Genomic DNA, 22,280 nt, shown 5'->3' with positions numbered 1-22,280 from the left:
ATGTCCTACAACTATCAGCAAAGTAAGCTCTATGCTACAAAGCCTTGTTTCAAAGATGAATGTTTACGAATATTTGAGTGTGTGCGTGTGTGTGTGTGTGTGTGTGCAAAGGAAAGAAAGAGCCAAAGTTCCACATTTGGGTTAATGCCAGAACAAGATCAAAGAACAGCCACAAAATCTTGGAGTTGAGTATCCAAGTCTCTAGTGAAATCTTTCAGGAATTCACAAAAATCTTCTTCAAAGATAAGGGTCATCAAAGGTCATCAGAAATTCTACTGGGGATTCAAACTCATCTTTTTCAGTCACATTGCTAATAATTTTAATTAGGAAAAGAGGAGTGATCCAGAAGACTTCCATAGAGTAAGTAACATTAGGTCATGCTAGAATTTGCCTGCTAATCTAGATAATTTAGATGCATGTAGACCACATACAGAAATGCATGTGCTTTTCCAAAAGAACCCAGATTAGCATTGCTTTTCTACCCTTGCCAGATTTGCAGACTTGTTCCTAGTTTTGAGGTCAACCCAGCCTACCTTTTGTCCCAATACCAGAGAAAATGCATGAAAATTACCTAAATCCAAAGATCAAGATTCAAGATCAAGTCAGCCATAATACCTATTGCTTAGTCATTCTGCCCCACCGCCCACCCCCATCTCTTGACCAAACATTTTCTAAATCTGTGGCCCAGTACTTTGGCACCCAGTTTCTCAGGTCCTCCTCCAGTACTTCTGGGGCCTCCAGCCAAACCTCCTGAACATGCAACCCTGCTGGCCTTGATGAGATAGCAGTAAAGACCACTCTTGTTCTTTCCCACCTGCATCAACTTTCATTCACAAATCTGGTTGGGGAAAGCAGAATCTTCTTCCACTTCATAATCTTTGGTTTTATCTGAATTCTTTAGTCTGAGTTCTAGAAGTCACTTTACATCTAAAACTCTCTGCTTTCTTTAAAACCCTAGACTTTGAGCAGAAATAATTACCTAGATCTACCTGAGGTTGGGTCATAAACTGGCTAAAATTTTAAGTTACCATGTGCCCAAATAATTCATTCCTTATAATACAGAAGTGCCAGATTCCCGGAATCTCCTGAGAAACCAAAGTTCAAGTTGACTGTATTACTGTAGTCCAGATAAGAAAGCCACAATGCTTTAAAGAACAAGTTCTTACCCTTGCAAGCTCATGAATGGACTTCAGGGGCTATATGAGCTTTCTGGGATATTATATAATATACAAATGTGTATGTGTGCATGTGTATATATATATATATATATATATATATATGTACCCTTTTCTAAGGAGGCGGACCATAGGTGTCATCAAAATTTCAAAGGAGTAAGTGTGCCACAAAACATTAAGGTACATTGGCCCATCAACCATATCCTTTTCAGATAGCCAGTGCTCCTAGCTGTAGATCTTTGCCTATATAGAGAAGCTAAAATACTCTGCACATTTATTTTCTTTCTTTCTCTTAATTTGTAGTTTGTAATGCTAAAAAATACTTTAAAGTATCAACACATTCCAAATCACCATTGTTGATGGCCTTGACACGTATTCCTAAATGTGATTTTGAAAAGCTCAAAAATTATTTCAATTCTGTAAATGCTTTCAAAGTCTGATAGTATTAATCTACTAGTGAAATTACCATGAGAAAAATATTTAGATACATATATGCACACATAATGAACTAATGACTTAAAAATTGAGAATAATTCTAAATGGCTTTTCTACAATATTGCAGTTTCATATCAGATTATATTAGATTCCATTCATAAACTATACAGTGGGACATCATTATCATACAAGACAGCAAGACAGGACCATCACCTGCACCTGGGGCTAATCCCACCAGGTCTTTATGCCCTGAGTTTGATATATTTGAATCCAGATGATCCACTGTTATTATGTCACAGGTCTTCCTTAACATGATTTCAGAAAATCCTTCCATTCCTTCAAAAATAATTCATTCTGGTATAGATAATGTCAATATGTTAACCACACAGAGAGGCACTATTTATTCTATTAAATTGGAAAGGTTATTGGTCATGCAAACCCAGTCAAATCTCAACTTTATCTGACTTTACCATTCCACTGGGGTTACCTAAATCACATTCAATCACAACAAATACAAGCTTTTTGACAGCAAAACTATTCCTCAACCAGTACTGCATAATTGAGTCTTTTTCCAACAAGATTGACTGGGGTTAGGATATTAATTGTCAAATCTTCTGAGAATCTCTCTCTCGCTCTCGCTCTCTCCCTGTCTCTTGGAAATGGATTATTTTATTTGCCAGTTAGCCAATCATAAGTTGATAAAGTGGGACAAAATTGTTCAAAATTAAACCACATTTTTTGAAAACATAATTCAGTTAGTCATACCATTTAGTGTAAGTAAAACCACTAAATATATTTCCAATATCTATTAAGGAATTGAACATGTAGTTCAATCTTACAAGTGTGTAGCCAAGGATGAGGTATATAAATTTCACAAACGTATTCACCAATTCTGAATGCCTTTGTGCTAAGACTGTGATAGTTATTGGAAGGGTGAAAGTGAACACTAGCTCGCCTTTGTCTTTAGCTAAATCACAATCCACTCATATCACACTTGAGAGAAATGAATTAGCAAAGCCAGATTTGGGTACAAGACACCTCCTGTATTCATTTTCTACCATTGCTGCAACAAATCACATAATGCATAAAACAACACAAATTGATTACCTTCTAGTTCTGTAGGTCAAAAATCTAAAATGGGTCCCACTGGGTTAAAATCTGTGTTAGCAGCGTTGTGTTCCTTTCCAGATGCTCTAGGAGAGAATTCATTCCCTTTAGGGGAAAATCTGCTTCCTTGTCTTCTCCAGCTTCTGGAGGCCACCTGCATTCCTTGGCTTGTGGCCTTTTCCTCTATCTTCAAAGCCAGCAATAATGGGTCAATTCCTTCTCCCATCACATCGCTCTGACCTCCTTCTCTGTCTCCCTCTTTCACTTTTAAAGATCTTTTTGATTACGTGTGAATCTAATGGAGAATCACCTGGAGGATCTAATACAATCTCCCTCTTTTAAAGTCAGCTGATTAATCATCTTAATTCCATTTGCAACTTTAATTCATTTTCACGATGTAAAGCAACATAGTCACAGGTTGTGAGGATTAGGACGTGGCCATCTTTGGGAGTCATCATTCTGCCTGCTATACCTCCTAAAGGTAGTCATGTATTCTGATGTTTCTATCTGTTCCTCAAAAGGAGACATAATTGTTTTTGCTTAAACCACACCCCCTAAAAGAACTACATGCTTCATCACCTCAGAACCAATACCCTGGATAAGGTGACCATAATTATTTAATTTCCAACCTGATTTTTTTATTTCAGAATGTGTTGGAATCAAAAATAACTTTGGAGGAAGAAGAGAAACTGATCATTTAGAAGCAGAGGAAGGTATATTTTCATAAAGCATAAAAGAGACAACCATTTCCAAATACACAAACCCCAAAAGAACAAGTTAATTTGTTGTAACTTATGCTTCAAACAAATCAGTTGGGGCACCTAGGTGGCTCGGTTGGTTAAGAGCCTGACTTCAGCTCAGGTGATGATCTCACAGCTGGTGAATTCAAGCCCCATGTTGGTCTCTGTGCTGACAGCTCAGAGCCTGGAGCCTGCTTCAAATTCCATGTCTCCGTCTCTTCCCCTCCCTCTCTCTCCCTCTCTTTCTCCCTCTCCCTCAAAAATAAACATTAAAATATTAGAAAACAAATAAATAAGTCAATGGGTGTTACGAGTAAAAGGCAAGTTATCATGATTTGGGATTGTATCATATGGTTATGATGTAAATACATAGCAAGCATGTGCAGAGCCAGGCTAGAAGATTTATTTAGCACCTACTTTATTTTAACTGCATTAGGTGATCTTTTCAGGTAGGGTCACTATTTACAGTTTTTTTCTTACCAATTAGAGATGGTCACTCAAGAAGTACATTTTGCTCAAATGAGCAGGCCATATAAAGTGTGATTGATTTCCTACAAGAACTCCTACCAGAGCAGAGGCTATACAGGAAGGACTGTTCAGGAAAGACCTATTGAGGGAAAAAACTTTTCCTGTGAACTATTTTCCCATCATATAATAATCACAGATGCATTCTGTTAGGGGAAAAAATGGCTCCTCAATGTGAGAAGATTGTACCTAAGCATGCAGCAAGTCTTTTAAAATTATATATTTGAAGGGAAAAATATATAACTTTCATTAAACATTAATACCAACACTCAAGCCTTAACCACAACTATTTGTTACACTAAAAATAAGAAAACCAAAATGTTGAAAGTGGAAAATATAGTCCTGAACCTTTGGCCACATTATCCACCTGATTCATTTTTATTTCCATTAAAAAGACAGGATTCCCTAATGTTTATCAATTTCTAAATTTTTCACAAAACCTAAGACCATCTCAATGTTCTGTGGTGATTATGTTTTTTAAACTTTTTCTAGTCACTAAGTCTACGAACCATTTTCCAGATTCATTCACTTCCTGATAACTCTACAGTTAGTATGTGAGTACTCCTTTCTTAAAACATTTACACACACACACACACACACACACACACACACACACACACACGGTAACTCCATTCACGTCTTGCCTTGCAGAAAAAAAAAAAGAAAAGAAAAAAAGAACACAAGGCTTGGAATGAACCAACACTGGAGTCATTAAATAAACACAGAATCTCCAACATTAAAAATGCTCTATGATCTGAGTTACTGCCTAAACTCCCTCATAGAACATTCTAAAGGAGAGACAACATCAAGGTTGTTTTCCAATAAATACTTAATTCTCTATGGAGAGCTATGTAAACTTCTACCTCTATATGTGTCTAGTATGCAATGGCTTGAACTTACACATTGTGATATTTTTAGCAAAAGTGAAATTTTCATGATTTTGTTGGGACCATCAATCCCCAGAAAACTTAAAGAACCACTACCATAACTGCAGACTAGAAGATTCTCATGTGCATAAGGACTCTGTAATAGGCATCCAACACAAAGCCTGATGCACTGTGCCCTTGTTGATCTTGCCACTCCCACAAATTTATTGGCTTGTTTATTTCACTGAGCTATTAGCTTAATGATCGATCACGTCCTCATCAGGGACTTTGAACATATCAAAAGAATGTGAGTTGAGTTAGGAAGTGCTGATCGCTGATTGTGGCTGAAGCTTGTGTGTAGATTTGAAGGTGCCTGGTCATCCAGACCATAACACGAAGGAGAAATTCTCCTCAAGAAGTTCAAGTAACTCCAAATTCTCCCACACGGTAAATAATTCGTCATAAGATTGATCAGAATTCATTAAGCAATAACATTTTTTCTTCCATGTTGTCCTCCTAATGTGAAAATATTACTTGTAATCATAGAGCATAAATTAATAAGTGACTTTACTGGTAGCTGGGATAAATTTTTCTTAGACTAGCAGGCTCCCTAATATAATTCTCTTTACAGACTGGTGGTTAAGTATTTAAAAAAAAAAAAAAAGCCAGCTATGGTCAGATGGGGATGTGACCCTGGAACAAAGTGAGGCCAATTGGCTTGCAAGAGAACTCGTATCAAAAAGTATTTTGAGGGGCACCTGGGTGGCTCAGTCTGTTAAGCGTCCAACTTCGGCTCAGGTCATGATCTCACGGTTCATGAGTTAGAGCTCTGCATGGGGCTCTGTGCTGACAGCTCAGAGCTTGCAGCCTGCTTCAGATTCTTGTGTCTCCCTCTCTCTGCTCCTCGCCTGTTCACACTCTATCTCTGTCTCTGTCTCTCTGTCTCAAACATAAATAAACCTTTAAAAAAAAAAAAAACAAGTATTTTGATTAAGCTCAGGGAAAGGAAATTCTTTAAAGGGACATAATTCACCCGAGTTAAAGGTGAACATTATCTCTGGGTCACTTTGCTCAGGAATATACAGCAGAGAATCACTCTAAGCAGAATAAAAGCTCCTTTCCTGACTCAGAGCCCTGCAGCAATGCCATCTGTGAATGGCTGCCAAGCCAGGAGCGTGCTAGAGAGGCATTTCTCAAACACACACACAGAGAAACACCCAAGGTATGCTGTGATCACCACACAAACCAGTTGTGAGCAGATATGGCCTGTGAAACAAAGTGCAATTTCTCCAAAGAAATGCTCTGATCCGAACGGCCTCCTGGAAAGTATAAAATACAGTTAAATCTTGAATCGGTGTTACATTATTCACAATTTATAGTCAATCTCTACCCTGCCCCCTTTCCCAAGAACTTCATTCTAAATGACAATTTCAGTTTGGATTTTAATATTCCTTCCAATGGACTTTTCCCTGCTGGAATTTAAATGATTAAAAGCAAACAGACCCACAGTCATTAGCCCTCATCCTTCTGGCGGCATTTTGTGCTGTCGGTATGTTTATTTTTCTGAAATCAATGGAATAGACCCCGTAACATTCTGATTTTCTCTCTGCCTTGAAAAAGAAAACTAATGTATGTTCCTCACACATAAATTAGATACTGATCTTGGAATATGCAGCTGTTAGAAAACTACACATCAACTAAACCAACTTGTTCACAAGAAAAGTGGTAAAAGAAAACTGTTTCTTAGATTTGCCGTTAGTGCTTCCTTAACCGACCAATTTAATTGATAGGAAACAACGCTAACCATAACTAGCTGGGGGGTGGGGGGAGTTTTATACCCCAGCTTCAAAAATTTACAGAACTTACAATCTTTGATTTAAGGTTTTTCCCCGAAACTGGTTTTATCCTGAACATCTGCAATATTAGTTTCTCCTTTCATTGTGTAAAAATCTACTCATTCTTTTATAATCCACAGAGAATTCCTATTCCTTCTTTGCACACACTGGCCCAAATATAATTCTTTCCCTTCTCATCATCTCAAAAACAAAATAAAACAAAAACCTCATGGCAAACCTATTTAATTGCAGCTCAGAGGAGAATATGGAAAAAAATTAAAATCTAAATCATATACATAGTGGAAAAAGACATTATAAATCTAAAGCAAATTAATAATGTCAAAATGTTTGTTCTTTAGAACTGATGCACTTTGTAAAATTGAGAGAGTATCAGAATATATGGTTTGACTCTAAAGGAAGTAAAATATTCTAATATATGGTGCACACATTTCTAAAACATATTTCTCAAGAGAATTCATGAAAACTGATGTTTCATTTTCCTTACAGTACATTCTGAACCAAGTTTCCTCATAAAAGGAGTGCACCATACTTTCAGAATGAAAAGCAAGATGTTTTCTTTGTTTCACTTCCCTCTCCAACCACAGAAAATATAAAGCATTGACTAAATTGTTACTGCATATTCCCTTGAAAGGGAAAAAAATGGAAGAATTATGCTTTTAAGCAAGGCAAAAAAAAAATCTCAAGTTAATTTCAGAGATTTTTCTGTGACTCGGGCCTCAGTGTTCAAAAGTAGCATTTCAGTGAGTTGCCTGGTGACTTTTCCCTTTATGCCTTCCTTAAAACACCAATGTCCTCCTAGAAATAAAGCTGAGAGCAGCATCCCTAGTCCTTTTCAGAGATTTCCTGAAACAGACTGCTTGAGGCCAGATTCCAAACCTAGCTCAGTGCTTCCCAAACCTGGTTGCGTATCAGTATCATCTGGGGAGCTTTTAAAAAATGCAGATGCCCTGGGCACACCCCCTACTGATTCTTATTCAATATAACTGGTGGAGGCCCAGGAATATGAATTTTTTAACACATCCCAAATGATTCTGATTTGGCTTGGAAAAACCATCAACAATACTAGATAAATGCTACTCCACTTATTGACGGAGTGGCCATGTTGATACTAACGCATTACGTCAACACCTACAGCCTCCCTCTTTGATAACAATCAGTTGATAAGGTTCCAATAAGCCATACTCATTTACATTCATGCCTTTATAAAAACTGTTGTGGGAAAAAAAACATGAGAGAGACATCAGATGTTTTGTGATATTCTCTGGATTTCAAGATAGTATACAATCTTTTCCAAAGAGAAGTTTTGAACTCTTATGTTATCTGACTTTTTTTTAACATTTTATTTATTTTTAAATTTTTTTAACATTTATTTATTTATTAGAGACAGAGAGAGACAGAGAATGAGCAGGGGAGGGGCAGAGAGAGAGGGAGACACAGAATCCGAAGCAGGCTCCAGGTTCTGAGGCATCAGCACAGAGCCTGATGCGGGGCTTGAACTCACGAACCCCGAGATCATGACCTGAGCCGAAGTCAGACACTTAACTGACTGAGCCACCCAGGTGCCCCACATTATCTGACTTTTAAAAGGCTACTCCATAAAAATGAATAGCATAGATCTGATCTTAATGACTTCATTCTTCCCCAGCCATCGGTCAATCCTCCACAACATCCAAGGTTTTGTTTGGGGTCTAGAGCTCAACCTAAACTTGTTCTATGGCCTTATCCAAAGATTATGAGAATAAATAGCGTTTTCCACGATATGACCTAACATTGCGCTTACTGAATTTAAATGTGCCAATCTAAAATGAAATCCAAAACTTCAAAGTAAACAAAATGCTACCTGTTATCCAACAACATTGAATACGTCCAAACTTTCAACTGGCGTAGTAGAAAGATTTTGGCTGCTAAGGAATGAATCCTGGCCTTCCTGCTCCACATCTTTCATGTCACTTTTGGTAGGCTTCTGAATTTTTAAGCCACAGCTCCTTTATCTGCATAATAGGAATAATGAAGTCAGCCTTCCAGTGTTATTCTGAAGATTAAATGGGACAATGTGTGGAAACTGCTGTGTTCATAATAAATGCTCAACAATTATGAAGAGTCAGGCTTTGGTACTGGAAAGCCTTGAGCTTTTATTTCAGTTCTACCTCTTGTGCATTAGGGAATCCCTTAAATATTCTAAGTCTCAATTGTATCCCTTATAAATGGATGTAATAATAGTACCTGCTCCGTATGATGACAGCAAAGGACAATACACGTAGAGCATCTCATGTATTCCTCCAGGTTGCTGGCCCTTCGTAGGCATCATTAAATGGCAGTGATTTATTTTTACTTTCTTCCTCGACTTGCCCTCTGAAGATTTAGGAAGAAGTTTGCAGAAATGAAGACGATCTCAACTCTTTCACAGGTGAGGGCACTGAGGTCAAAGAGGCTAGGTGATTTCCTTCAGGTCATAGGGCTGGTTAGTGCCAGAGCTGGGTCTCTAACTCCGAGTCCAGTATTGTCCTTACTATGGCAATACTTCTCTTACCTCCCTCAACGGAGAGAAATGCTATTTGTGACGAACCCAAATCACTGAGAAAACCATTACTTAATTACTCTCACGGCTAGAGAGTTCAGTTTTACTTGTCGGTTAAAATAAAAGCAACCAGATCACTGTTTGTTATAAAATCCTACTATTAGGGGCACCTGGGTGGCTCAGTCAGTTAAGGGTCCGACTTCAGCTCAGGTCATAATCTCACAGCTCGTGAGTTTGAGTCCCGCATTGGACTCTGTGCTGACAGCTCGGAGCCCAGAGCCTGCTTCGGATTCTGTGTCTCCCTCTCTCTCTGGCCCTCCCTCACTCACTCTCTCTCTCTCCCTCAAAAATAAATAAACATTAAAAAATTAAATTAAAACAATTTTTAAAAATTAAATAAAATACTACTATCCAAACATAATAACGTAACTCCAACGCCAAAGAATGACCAAATCTGGTTAAGAATCAGAAAGAGGTATTGTTGTATTTTTTTTTTCCCAAATGCATATGAATGTGGACTCTGAGATGCCCTGCTCATTCTTGGGTTATTGGTTGTATCTAAACAGAAAACACACTCTCCTCATCTACCAACCACTGGAACACAAATCCCAGGAAGCACAGTCAGTACTCTCAGGGTGATCGATGACAGATGTACAGTCAGGAGGCACTCACTATGTTCTGAGCAGAGGAAAGGTCCACAGAGATACGGGCCAAGAAAAGCTGCACATAAAACTTGAAAAGAGGGCCATGCATCTTCGGGAGTCCCTTTGGACGTCTTCTTTCACTAACGGAGGACTGCAACCTAAGTGGTTTTTGGCCACAGCAGAAAGCAACAAAAGGCCGCATGGCTGATTTTTCTTAAATGAAAAAAGAGGGGGTTATGCTATTTAAATTGCATGGTCCAGATGGTGTTTTCCATCCTTCATGCTCTTTTGGTTATGGCCATGTCTTGCTTATGGCTTTTGTGGCAGGACGCACTCACCAGTCAGCAATTTCACCACTGCTTGGGTCCAAATGAGCTATGGAGAAAGAAATTAGGGTGAGTGGAGAGGCCACAGCTGGGAGACATCAGCCACACTCAACAGGCCTCTCCTGCATACGTAAACAGAGCAGACCGAGGGAACGAGGGTGGAGAAACAAAATACTGAGGTTTACAGGGTCTGCAGGTTTGGGGCCTGCAGAATACAACTAGCCACATGACATGTGCCTACAGGTTCTCACCCAATTGCTGAAAATCCCTGAGTGTCTCTGAAAAGGTGGCTATTCAATTTCTCAGCCGAAACGTTCAAACGCTTTTCGATACCACAAAATATTTTTTCATGCACTTAAACTGTTCCTTAAATACCTAACTGAAAAGAGAGAATCATTTAGTAAGTTTACTCTCGTGCAGGAAAGTGTCTCCTTTAATAATGGACTGTGTTAGCTGGATATGGAGTTCCTGCTGTGGTTTTAAATCTCTATCTTCACTGCAGTTCCCAGTTGAAAAATTCGGGGAATCAAAATTCACGTGGACCACTATCCTACCCTGTTTATTAGAAGAAACATTAAGGAATGTAACGTGTCTTTCATAGCATATTGCATTTGCACCTGAACTGTAAAAGGAAACTAATGCCTTTAGCGATGGATTATGGCTTTTTAAGTACCACTTTCCTTGCATAATACCGCAATAAAAAAAGAAAACATCCAAATGAGATATCAGCATTTTTTTTTCCTACAGAGTGAAGGAAAAAAAAAATTTTAACTCCATAGTTGTGGTTCGTGTTCAGCCACCTGCTAGTATAACACGAAACTGTTTCTTTTTCACTTTGGCCAAAAGCAAAGGGTCACACTTCCCTTTCTCATTTGCTTTCCTCTAATGTCACAAAGAATGAGTACTAACTCAGCCTCCTCCAAAAATGAACAATAATGTGTGAATAAGAAACTCTTCACCACAATTCTGCTAGCCCACGATGCTTTTATGATGTGTTACCTAATCGGGTCCTCCCCAGGAAAGAACATGAAATTTAAATCGTGGCTTACATCAACAGCAAATGCTAATAAGCTCTGTGCAGTGTTCGCTGTGACATTTTTTTAGAATCTACCGTTCCTGCAAATACTGGGCAGAGCTTCTAAAACTCAGTTAATTATGGGGTTCGCTTTTTAATCATTTTCTTCTATGCTATTGAAATTATTTAAAAAAAAAAAAAGAAACCCAATCTCATTTGCTTCTAGTTGGAATATGCTGGTTTTCTCGAAGACCAAATGTACTGAGACATAAAATTGCTCATACCCTTGGAAGCAGAACTTCTATGTCTGGAAATGTATTCTAAATCAGAGATTCAAACAAAGATTTCTGCAACTTTTTAATGTAACAGTGACACATAAGAAACAGGGTCACTGTCCGCAAGTAGAAAAAGGATCAAATCAATTATGGGATAGGACGGTTGGAAGGACATCGATTAATATTAGAAAATACAGCGAGACAATGTTAGGTTTTTCAAATGATACGTGCTATTTATAAACTTGATCCCCATGTTTTAAGTACATGTTTATTTGCGTTTATATGTACATGATGATTTACATCTATATATACAAAGAGGATGAAAGAATGGAAAGAAAAACCATTATTTTTATTTTCTACTTCAACATTGTCTGTGATTCCCAATTTTTTTTACAATGAACACAGATTGATGTTAAAATGAGAAAAAAAAATAAATGTAAAAAAGTATATTATAAATTTCAAAATTGGATATCCTGAAGAATTTTAAAATCATACATCTTGGAACTGAAAGAAATCCCATCTGGCCTAGTCTTTTATTAAAAAAAACTCAGATGAGGCCCAGAGATCTTAACTGATTTGTCTAAGGAAATAGTTGAAAGATTCTACCTGTTTTTAATTGAAAAACAGTGCCATTAACTTATACGAAAGACTGACTGTGCAGGGCACCTGGGTGGCTCAGTGGGTTAAAAGCGTCTGACTTCAGCTCAGATCAAGATATCATGGTTTGTGGGTTCGAGCCCCACGTCAGGCTCTGTGCTGACAGCTCAGAGCCTGGAGCCTGCTTCCAACTCTCTGTCTCCCTCTCTCTCTGCCCCTCCCCTGCTTGTTCTCTCTCTCTCTCTCTCTCTCTCTCTCTCTCTCTCTCTCTCTCTCTCCCTCTCTCTCTCTCTCTCTCAAAAATAAACATTAAAAAAATTTTTTTTTCAGAAAGACTGAATGTGCTACTTCAAAGACCTGTATCCACCCACCATCAACTTGCAGGTTTCTTCTAATATCAAGGACAAGTGCTAAGATTTGAGATGAGTGATAAAATCCACAGCATCTGAACTGGGTGAACCCCAGAGATCACCTAGCGCAGCATTTCCACACCACGTTCAATGGAATGACTGGTTCAGCGATGGTTTCAAGGAGCCTTCTCAGGGAAACAAGGACACTGAGCACGTACAGCTACTTCCACTAGCACAATGCCATGGTCAGTTGTTTTAAATGATGCGTCTTAATTTAGAGTCCTCTAAAAAAACAAAATGTAGGTGCAGGTATTTTGTTTGGGAGATCAGCCCAGGAAATGCTGCGAGGGAAATGAAGATGAAAATGAGTAAGACGATGGAAATTAATAGAGGTGTGTTGGTGTGGGGGTTACCACTGTGGAAAAATGAGGATCCTTTTGGCCGGGGACCCTCAGAGGTTGAGGAACATGCCTTAAAATTGGGTCACTGTAGATGGTAAAGCTAAATTATTTTTTTAAGTTTGTTTATTTTTTTGAGAGACAGAGAAAGTGAGCAAGGGAGGGGCAGAGAGAGGGAGAGAGAGAAAATCCCAAGCAGCTCTGCACTGTCGGCCCAGAGCCCAATGTAGGGCCTGAAGTTACAAGCCATGGGATCATGACCTGACCCAAAGACAGATGCTTAACTGACCTAGCCACCCAGGCGTCCCTAAAGCTAGACTATTTGTCCACTAACTCTTATTCCACACTGATTGCTGATCCATCCTGGAAGGTTAACTCACCGGGTCTTGCCTCCCCACCCGGCTGAGCACTCCTCTGGAAACTGTCCTGGGTTGAGGGATGCAGGTGGACCATGAAAGAGTTCACTTAAACTCATGAGGTCATGGGGAGGACATAGGCTTAGAGGCAGGTTAGACCTGAGGGTGAATCATGGCCACCTACACAACTTGGGGCAGGATATTAAATCTACACGAAAATCAAGTTTTTTTGTTGAAAAAGGAACAGCATTGTAAATGAACATTTTCATTAGGTTTTCATTCCCTTCCAACCTCCTTAGAATATCAAGCAATTTTCTATTGTGCCAGGTCACTAAGCAGGGCTGCTAACAGCAGCAGTCTACTGTTCCTACCATTTGAATCGGGCACAAAATGTGAATTTTAAACTATGCTCTATCACTTGCCATGTATGGTATTCCAACCATGAGCACTCATTTATCTTTTATGATAATTACCACTTATGCTAATTGGATGGGTGCCTGTACCATTCGGGAATATTTTAGATCAATAATATCTGTGTTATAGGGGTGCCTGGGTGGCTCAGTTGGTTAAGCGTCCAACTTCGGCTCAAGTCATGATCTCACAGTCCATGAGTTTGAGCCCCGCGTCAGGCTCTGTGCTGACAGCTCAGAGCCTGGAGCCTGCTTCAGATTCTGTGTCTCCCTCTCTCTCTCTGCCCCTCCCCTGCTCATTCTCTGTCTCTCTCTGTCTAAAAAATAAAAACATTAAAAAAATTTTTTTAAATAATATCTGTTATAATGAAACTGTGAGTGAATATTAGAACTTTGAAATTTCATAATCACAATTAACACCACACTGGCTAGTGCTTAATATGTACTAAGCAACATTTACAGTGGACTTAACACAGTTTATCTCAAGAAAGATCAATAATAATATTTGCAAGGTGCTATTGATAAGTTTATTTTACTGACGAGAGAAGTTTGAACTGAAAGAAGGTCAGTATCTTGGCCATGATTGTGTAATGCAGATGCAACATAACCGGAGCCCCAACCTAGATCGAATGAATCTAGAAATAGTGCAATAACTACGCTCCATTCCTTTCCACTTTATTGGTACTTGGACAGACTGCATGCATGCAGGTGAACTCAATCTACCAACCCCCTAATCACCAATGGGCTAAGGCAGTGTTCTAAAAATCAATAGTGGCTTAACAGAAATGACCAACATTCTACTTTAACAGGGCACCACTAGGGGCGCCTGGGTGGCTCAGTCGGTTAAGTTCTGACCCTCGATTTTGACTCAGGTCATCATCTCTGGGTTTGTGAGGTCGAGGGTTCATGAGATTGAGCCCCATGTTGGGCTCTGCACTGACAGATTGTCTCTCCTTCTCTCTCTGTCTTCCTCCCTCTCGGCCCCTCCACTGCTCGTGCTCCTTCTCTCTCAAAATAAATAAATAAACATCAAAAAATAAAATAAAATAAAAAACAGAGCACCACCATATGCCATTCAAGTTTGTCATTCCCACTCTTATTTTGGTTCCTTGGAGCCAGACAGATCTGGGTTCAAATTCTCGTCCAGCCCTTCATATCTGTGTAATGTCACACAAATGGCTCTTCTCCCACGTGGCTTAGTTCCCCAAAATGCTCAATTTACGGAGCTGGCAGAATACAAAAATTAATAAATATGCATTTGAAGTGTCTCAGAAATAGCACATACCCATAAAAGCATAGAGAGAAATTACTACTTCCCAAAATCACTCCGTGTCTGTTGACTTATTAGAATGCTCTGGACTCCAAGACTAGTATCGTAAATGTCCCATTACTCAAAGTACATGAAAATGTCACTACTGTACTAATTAGGCATCTCTGTTGTTATGGCCAGTTTTCACAGCTAAAATGTTGTGCTTAGTTTTCACACTAAGTTAAAACCGGTCCAAAATCCCTGAATAAGCATCAATTTTTAGATTTATGTGGAATATCTATTTATCTATAGACAGAGAACAAGTAGTTGTACATACATACGCAATCTACGAACCCCCAAAATATATGTATATGCATGTATTTAATATGTATAAATAAAATAATTTACTCTTGCCTTACATAGGCTGCTAAAGAAAACATGCAATTTTACCACTCCCAAAACATAATGAATTTATGAACTCATCTTGGTGAATGGATGATGTGGTAGTAGCAAAGAGTTAAGAGTCAAAAGAGGGTGGAGGAAATAAAATTAAGAAATGAAAAGCTATTCTGAAAATGCTGTGATTGCCCATCAGTGAAGTCATTTTGGAAAAATAGCCTATGGGTAAAATTGTAAACACCATATGTTTTTGAATATTGAAGCGTTGTCTAAGAAAATTACTGAAAATAGAAAAACCTGAATCCCAAGATTACTTTGCATTGGCAGATATATCCATAATATTAATACCCGTTTCCTTTAACACCTTGCTGTTTCTGCAAATGGTTATCTATACTAACTAAAATGAAGGCCACAAAGAATTTATGTCTTTATTGAACTTTATAAATTCCATACTTATTGGAAAAGAATGAGCTTCCAGCAAAAAAAAAAAAAAAAAAAAAAAGCTTGTATTTAATCCACAGCTGTGTTTTTGGTGTTTCTGTCATTAACACACCATGACCTTTCTGTGTCTGAGATTTCTCACAGAAACCCAAGCAAAATGGTGCTGTTTGTCCTCTAAATTTATTCCAAAAGAAGTTATAAGTGGGATTAGATATTGTAAAATAAAAACCATTGTGCATCTATAAGTAGATCATATTTTACATTTTTAGTGTCCTCAGTGACTCTTTGTTTTTCAGACTCTTGAGAAGAAATATAGACAACATCACAGATGGATGCAAGCTTCAGTATCATTTTGCATAGGCAGTATTTTGTCATAGTAGCAAACCTCACGGACTAGGTCTAAAGGCGGTAGAAAGGTGATGCCTGGCATGATCCACACTAGTGTTTGATTAGATAGATATAACGTTCGTAGTAAAGCATGTCCTAAAGCTACTTTCTGGGGAAACACCAAAAGAAACAATATGGACTCCAAAAGGCATTTTCTCACAGTGTTAGTGTATACATCAGTCAACCATCACATGGTTCGGGAATGGTATAAATTTTCGCGCGTCGATTTCAGCAAGTGTATCAGTCTTAATGCTTTCAGCTGTTGAGCAACACATTTATCAAACTCATTCACATGCAATTTAATGAGTTTATAAAAGTGCTTAACAAAAGGTGGTTTAACACTAGTTAATACAGACTCGCATGAATAATCATTTCCTTTGAGTGCCTATTAATTGGACAAACAGAGCTCAACAAATAAAAGTGCTGTGTGATGTGGGCAAATCCTTCAACCACTCTGGTGTGCAGCACCTTCAGGCAGAGTGTGTGGACTGCTCGATTTGTAGTGCCCTCCTAACCCTAACGCATTATGAACTGTCATTTTATGTATCTCTTTTCATAGATTAAGCTCAATTTGAGGGTAGAATCGTACTGAATGAGAAAGTTAAAACATGGTGTAATGTTTTTTGGAAAGTTTTGGAAATGTTTTCTTTCTGGATTATTTCCATTCTTCCTCTCATACTTGCTCACTTACATATTTACCTAACCAGGCAAAAAATAAATCCATTTTCCTTTAACAATTAATTTATGTATGACATATTTTTACATTTTTTAATTATATTTCTATTTATATCTCTCCACTCCATTAAAAAGTAATCTCTCTGAGGGGCGCCTGGGTGGCCCAGTTGGTTAAGTGCTGACTTTGGCTCAGGTCGTGATCTCACAGCTCGTGAGTTCGAGCCCCATGTCGGGCTCCGTGCTGACAGCTCAGAGCCTAGAACCTACCTCAGATCCTGTGTCTCCTCTCTCTCTCTCAAAAATAAAATAAACATTATTTTTTTTTTTAAAAAGCGACCTCTTTGAGAACAAGATCCATGCCTATTTCTTTTTTTATGTTCTTATTGTACTTAGCAAAGTGATTTATTCATAAGATGCGTCCATTAAACATTTTTAAAGAAATAAACGTTGTCTGAGAATATCAGTTTAGTGAGAGCTCCGACGTCTGCCTCTCCCAGCCGCTGTCACGCTCACTGAGGCTGTGTATAAGAAATAATCTGTAATCCAGACTGGAGATTTTCTCCACTGTTGCCTTTTTTCCATTGCTCTAAGCTATTTCAGAAATCATCTGCTCTTGCTCTCTACCCTCTTGGCTTTGAGAATTGGTTTACACTCCTTGTTTTGTTCCATTTGGCTTTGGCACCTCTTCCCACACTGTTTACCTTGCGTACTGACCTTGGAAACCCCTAAGATTTGCCTCTGCTAATTGTCTCCGCCTCCTTTGGCTCCAAATTCCAAATCGTTGCCCAGACCAGGCCTCTGAGACACCACCTGCCCCATCTTGTGGAAAGGAGTTCATATTTGATTTCTTTGGATAAAATCCATCTTATCAGGTTCATCCAAATATCCTAGTTGTTTGTAATGGGCCTTTGAAACCCAGACAGCAATGATAGGAGGTTTCTAGCTGTGAGGGTGAAGAGACCATTCATTCACTGGGTCCCAGTAACAAGTGCCTATGTTGAAATAAAGCAGTGAGGAAAGCGTGCGCTTCTTAATAGGATGTATAAAGAACATGGAAAAATAGTTAAGAATTAAGGAAGCTAAAACATAACTAAATTATAGAGCCTAGGAGATCAAAGAACTCCAGAGCTTTAAATAAATAAAAGATCTAATGAAAACCTTCACTCAACATAAATCTGCCTTATAAAATATTTCTGATACATGATCATTCAGACTCTATTTTAATATTCCCAGAAGTAAAGAGCTAAATAAGGCAATAGCTTACAAATTCTGCATTGAATGGAAATCTGCGTTCAGTAATTTGCCCCCGTGTTTGTCCCTATGCAGCCCTTTGAAACCACCCCCCACCCCCCCACACACACAAATTCCTTTCTTTTCCAAGTGATAACTCTTCAAATATTGTAAGATGGCCATGACAGCCTCCACTACCACCATCTTTGTGCGTGTGATTGTGTACTATATCCATGCGGAGAGCTCATTATAAGAGCTTTCTTACCCTGCCTCAGTAGGCAAGTACTTTACACATCTTATCTCTTATCGTAACTTACGAAGTGATTGTTATTTTCACTCTGGGTTCATGTTTCACTTTGCAGAGCACGATTTCTACCATACACTAATAATGTGGCCTTTAAGCGTGAATTTTAAAATGAGGAAGATGATACCTACTTCATACATTTGTTGCAAGGCGGACATGAATCAAAGTTTATTGTAAGAAGGAAGTGAGGTCAAGGTTGGAAAGCACAGGATTCTCCGCAAACTGAGACTGTCCTTAGGCATCAGCAGTAACCGCTTTCAAGCCAGGCATCTTCAGTCTGATATTTGTGCAATTGGCTTCAAATCCTTCTATAATCATAAAAAATTAGACACTGCCAGTGTAAAAACTGAAACAGAAAGAAGTAGAACTAAGAGACGCCACACAGTAGAACAAAGAGCATTTGCTGCGTATCTGCTGAATCTTTTATTTGCATAGAATTTTAATTGTTTATATAGATGAAGATCATCCAGTGGTGTTCTGGGTTTTTAACATTAATATACGGGCGTCTTACCATGTCATTGGAAACTATCTCTTCATAAGTTCCATGTTGATGGATGCATGATCAAGTGAATGTGTCATGACTCTAGTAACTTGAGTTCCTCATTCGGAAATTTACTTATTTTAAAGACTTCACTATTATAAACAACTATGTAACAAACCTGTTTATCCATAAATATTACTGTTTTTAATGTTTACTGGAATACGGCTCAGATATTTTTTTAAAAGAGACAATCTTGATAAATATATTTCAGTTGATACTGTTAGCCAAAATGCAAGGTTTCAAACATATCTTATATTTTATCCCCTATATTTATCCCATATATATAATATCTATATATTATCCCATAACGACTCAATGGGTCTAATGTTTTAATGTCTTTTTCACGGTCCTGCAACTTCTACAAATATGATGTGTCTGCCTAAGTCTTCATTCAAATTAGTCATGTGAACTCTGAGGAAGAAGTATCTAGGATAGACACTTTTGACAGGTCACTGGAGACACCATTCCAGTTTGACATTGGTTCATTAATCAAAACTGGGAACATTTTTTCTTTTTTTTTTAATTTTTTCTTTTTATGTTTATTTTTGACAGAAAGAGAGAGACAGAGCATGAACGGGGGAGGGGCAGAGAGAGAGGGAGACACAGAAGCCGGCTCCAGGCTCCGAGCTGTCAGCACAGAGCCTGACGCGGGGCTTGAACTCATGAACCTTGAGATCATGACCTGAGCTGAAGTCAGACGCTCAACCGACCGAGCCACCCAGGCGCCCCGTAACTGGGAACATTTTTCAAATAGCTAAAAGTTTACTAACTGTACTATCAAGTAGTCCACGTGTCTCTGTATCATCAACAAGATGGTAAAATTTCTTCCAAAATATGCTATCACAAAGTAGATGCATCTTATATGTATTCAAATAAATACATGGAATTTGAAACCACATGTCAAATTTTAGAGGTAAACCATTTTAAAATAGCTATCAGTAGCTATTATGAATTAACAATCAGGTCTATCTCATTTCAACTGCCTAGACATTTATTCATACAATATTTAGAGTACTTGTTACAGACCTTGCCCTATGACCCATGTATGTTTTCAATAGAAAAAAAAAAAAAAACAGTAACGCTGCTTGGAAAATCAGGTTTACTGTTGTAAAAATAAAAGCATAGGGGCGCCTGGGTGGCTCAGTTGGTGAAGCGTCCAACTTCAGCCTAGGTCATGATGTCGCCGTCTGTGGGTTTGTGCCCTGCATGGGGCTCTGTGCTGACAGCTCAGAGCCTGGAGCCTGCTTTGGATTCTGTATCTCCCTCTCTCTCTGCCCCTCCCCTGTTCACGCTCTGTCTCTCTCTGTCTGTCAAAAATGAATAAACATTAAAAAAAAATTTAAAAAGCATAGACAATTATTATTAGATAATTTGTTTCTTAAATATAAAGGCACGGGTGGTTGCATGGATGGCTGGATGGATGGACGGACGGGTGGATGGATGGGATATAATATCTAAAATGTTTGCAACATCTTAAAGCTTTTAAGGTCAATAGTACATTGTCCTGCATCCACTGAACTTTACTTGTGGGCTGACAGGCAGGTCTTGTCGAAGTACATGTTTGCTAAAAGAATCAGTTCTGCTCTGTTAGGCCTAAATACTATATAATGGTAGCATTGTTTTGTTCCACTGCTTAATAACTGAAATGTTTCAATGGATACATTGTATGCTGCAAATATGATTCTTCACACAATAAAAATAATTTCAAGATATTAGATTTTAGATATTAGTTTATCACTAAAATATTATTTATTCAAAGCGCTGCCTTACAAATGAGCTTTAAAAGAATTACTCGTTTTTTTCTTGTGATGGATAAAATAAGGGTGACAACATTAAACAAGCCTCTCCGCACTACCCAGAAGACTCCATCCAATGTCATCCTGGGTTTTTGTCATAACTTAAAGGGAAACTTTTATAATCTCTAGAGCCCATGATGTCCTGCAAATAATAAAGGAGGATGTTCCAAATTCCTTACAGCAGAAAACCATTTAGACGACACCAAACTTGTTTCCAAATGGAACAGCCATCTACAGAAAGAAAAGTTATGGCATTACCTTATTAATCTGAAGAGACTTGGGAGAAGCTTCTGCCTGCAGCTCCTGCCATTGTAGCTACTGAAAACCCAGCTGGTGTCAGTATCATATTCTCCAGGAACACGGGCCACGGAGCTGGGCTGACGTTTGCTGCTGCTGCTGCTGCTGGAGCCACTCCTGTTGTTGGCTGCTTTGCTCCCCGGAAGCTTCGTGCACCGCATCTGCGCAGCCCTCCTGGAGTTGCGTCTTCTGGTGCTTACCGATCCCAGGGCCGACCACCAGCCTCTCACGGAGATGTCTTACGTTAACCTGCCCACCATCATTCTGGGTAGCACAGACTCTCCTCTGTGCTATGTGGGCATTGCCATCCCGTGCCACAATAAGGAAGCTCACTCAGCGGGTCTGAGGTTGTAAATACAGGCCTAGGGAAGTTCTGAGCATGCGTGGCGCCGCCACCCTGTGAAATCCTGCAGGAGGCCACACCTCATCTCTCCTTCCGTGGAGATCCTGCTTCCAGAAGATTGGAAAGGAAGAGGGGCCACTGCTGAAAAGGCTGTAACAAGGAGGAATTTGAAGGTGGGTGGACTGCTTTAGCTGCTGAGCTCACTGCTCCTCAACCTGAGGGAGGAGCCTGGTCCTGAGTTGTGGAAGTGTCCTCTGTCCCTATTCAGTAGTTCCCTACTGTGGACTGGAGCACTTAGCCAACCACTGAGGTCTGGTTTGCAGCTCCCTCTGCTCAGGCCGCTGAATGGATAGGAACAACCAATCACTGAGTGGCCTTAAGCTGTTCTTCCACAGGCTGTAAAACAGGAAATGGAAATCAGGTTGACAAAAATGCAACAGTTTCAAAAAAAGTATTAAAGGGGATCTTGCTTACCCTTCCAACATTCGAAAACACAGCCTCTTTATCCAGCATGTTACAGGAGCTACGCAGTTTTTCTGATCTCTATTTCGAACCTATTCGTCTTTATTTTAATTCTTCTCTAGTTCGTTATCTCAAAGTTAAGGTTTCTTATAATTTGTCTCCAACACAGGATACCATGAAAAGTATATTGAAGGGGAGAGAGGTAATTTGGCTTGAATAATCACTGTTAAAGGTACTACCTCAATTTTTTTAAGTATATTAAAATGAGAAAACAGTTGAAACCCGCTGGACAGCCATTGAGGCGTTACCTACAGGTTCTGTTTGTATGACCAGGAGACTGTAAGTTTACGCGGAACAAAGGCAGAATCTTTACCTGTCATTTTCTTCCACTAGAACAATGTCTTTGTTGTCCATGACAGGGTAAATGAGCATTTATACCCAGTAAAGAAACCGTATATGAGGAAAAGAAGTAGTTAAGGTAGGAAACCAACACGTATTGAGCTCCTCCTATGTGCCAACTGGCATTGCTTTAACTCTCACAAAAACTACAACGCGGTATATTA

The 22,280-nt window shown here is 38.9% G+C and overlaps 1 pseudogene; it reads left to right on the top strand.

The window, feature by feature from the left end:
• Positions 1-9,864: 9,864 nt before the first annotated feature.
• On the top strand, positions 9,865-21,625 carry LOC128316160 (40S ribosomal protein SA-like; annotated as a pseudogene).
• Positions 21,626-22,280: the final 655 nt, after the last annotated feature.

The sequence above is a fragment of the Acinonyx jubatus genome, chromosome B3 (genome assembly GCF_027475565.1).
Source record: "Acinonyx jubatus isolate Ajub_Pintada_27869175 chromosome B3, VMU_Ajub_asm_v1.0, whole genome shotgun sequence".
Classification (NCBI taxonomy): domain Eukaryota; kingdom Metazoa; phylum Chordata; class Mammalia; order Carnivora; family Felidae; genus Acinonyx; species Acinonyx jubatus.
This window is presented reverse-complemented; position numbering and strand designations above follow the sequence as displayed.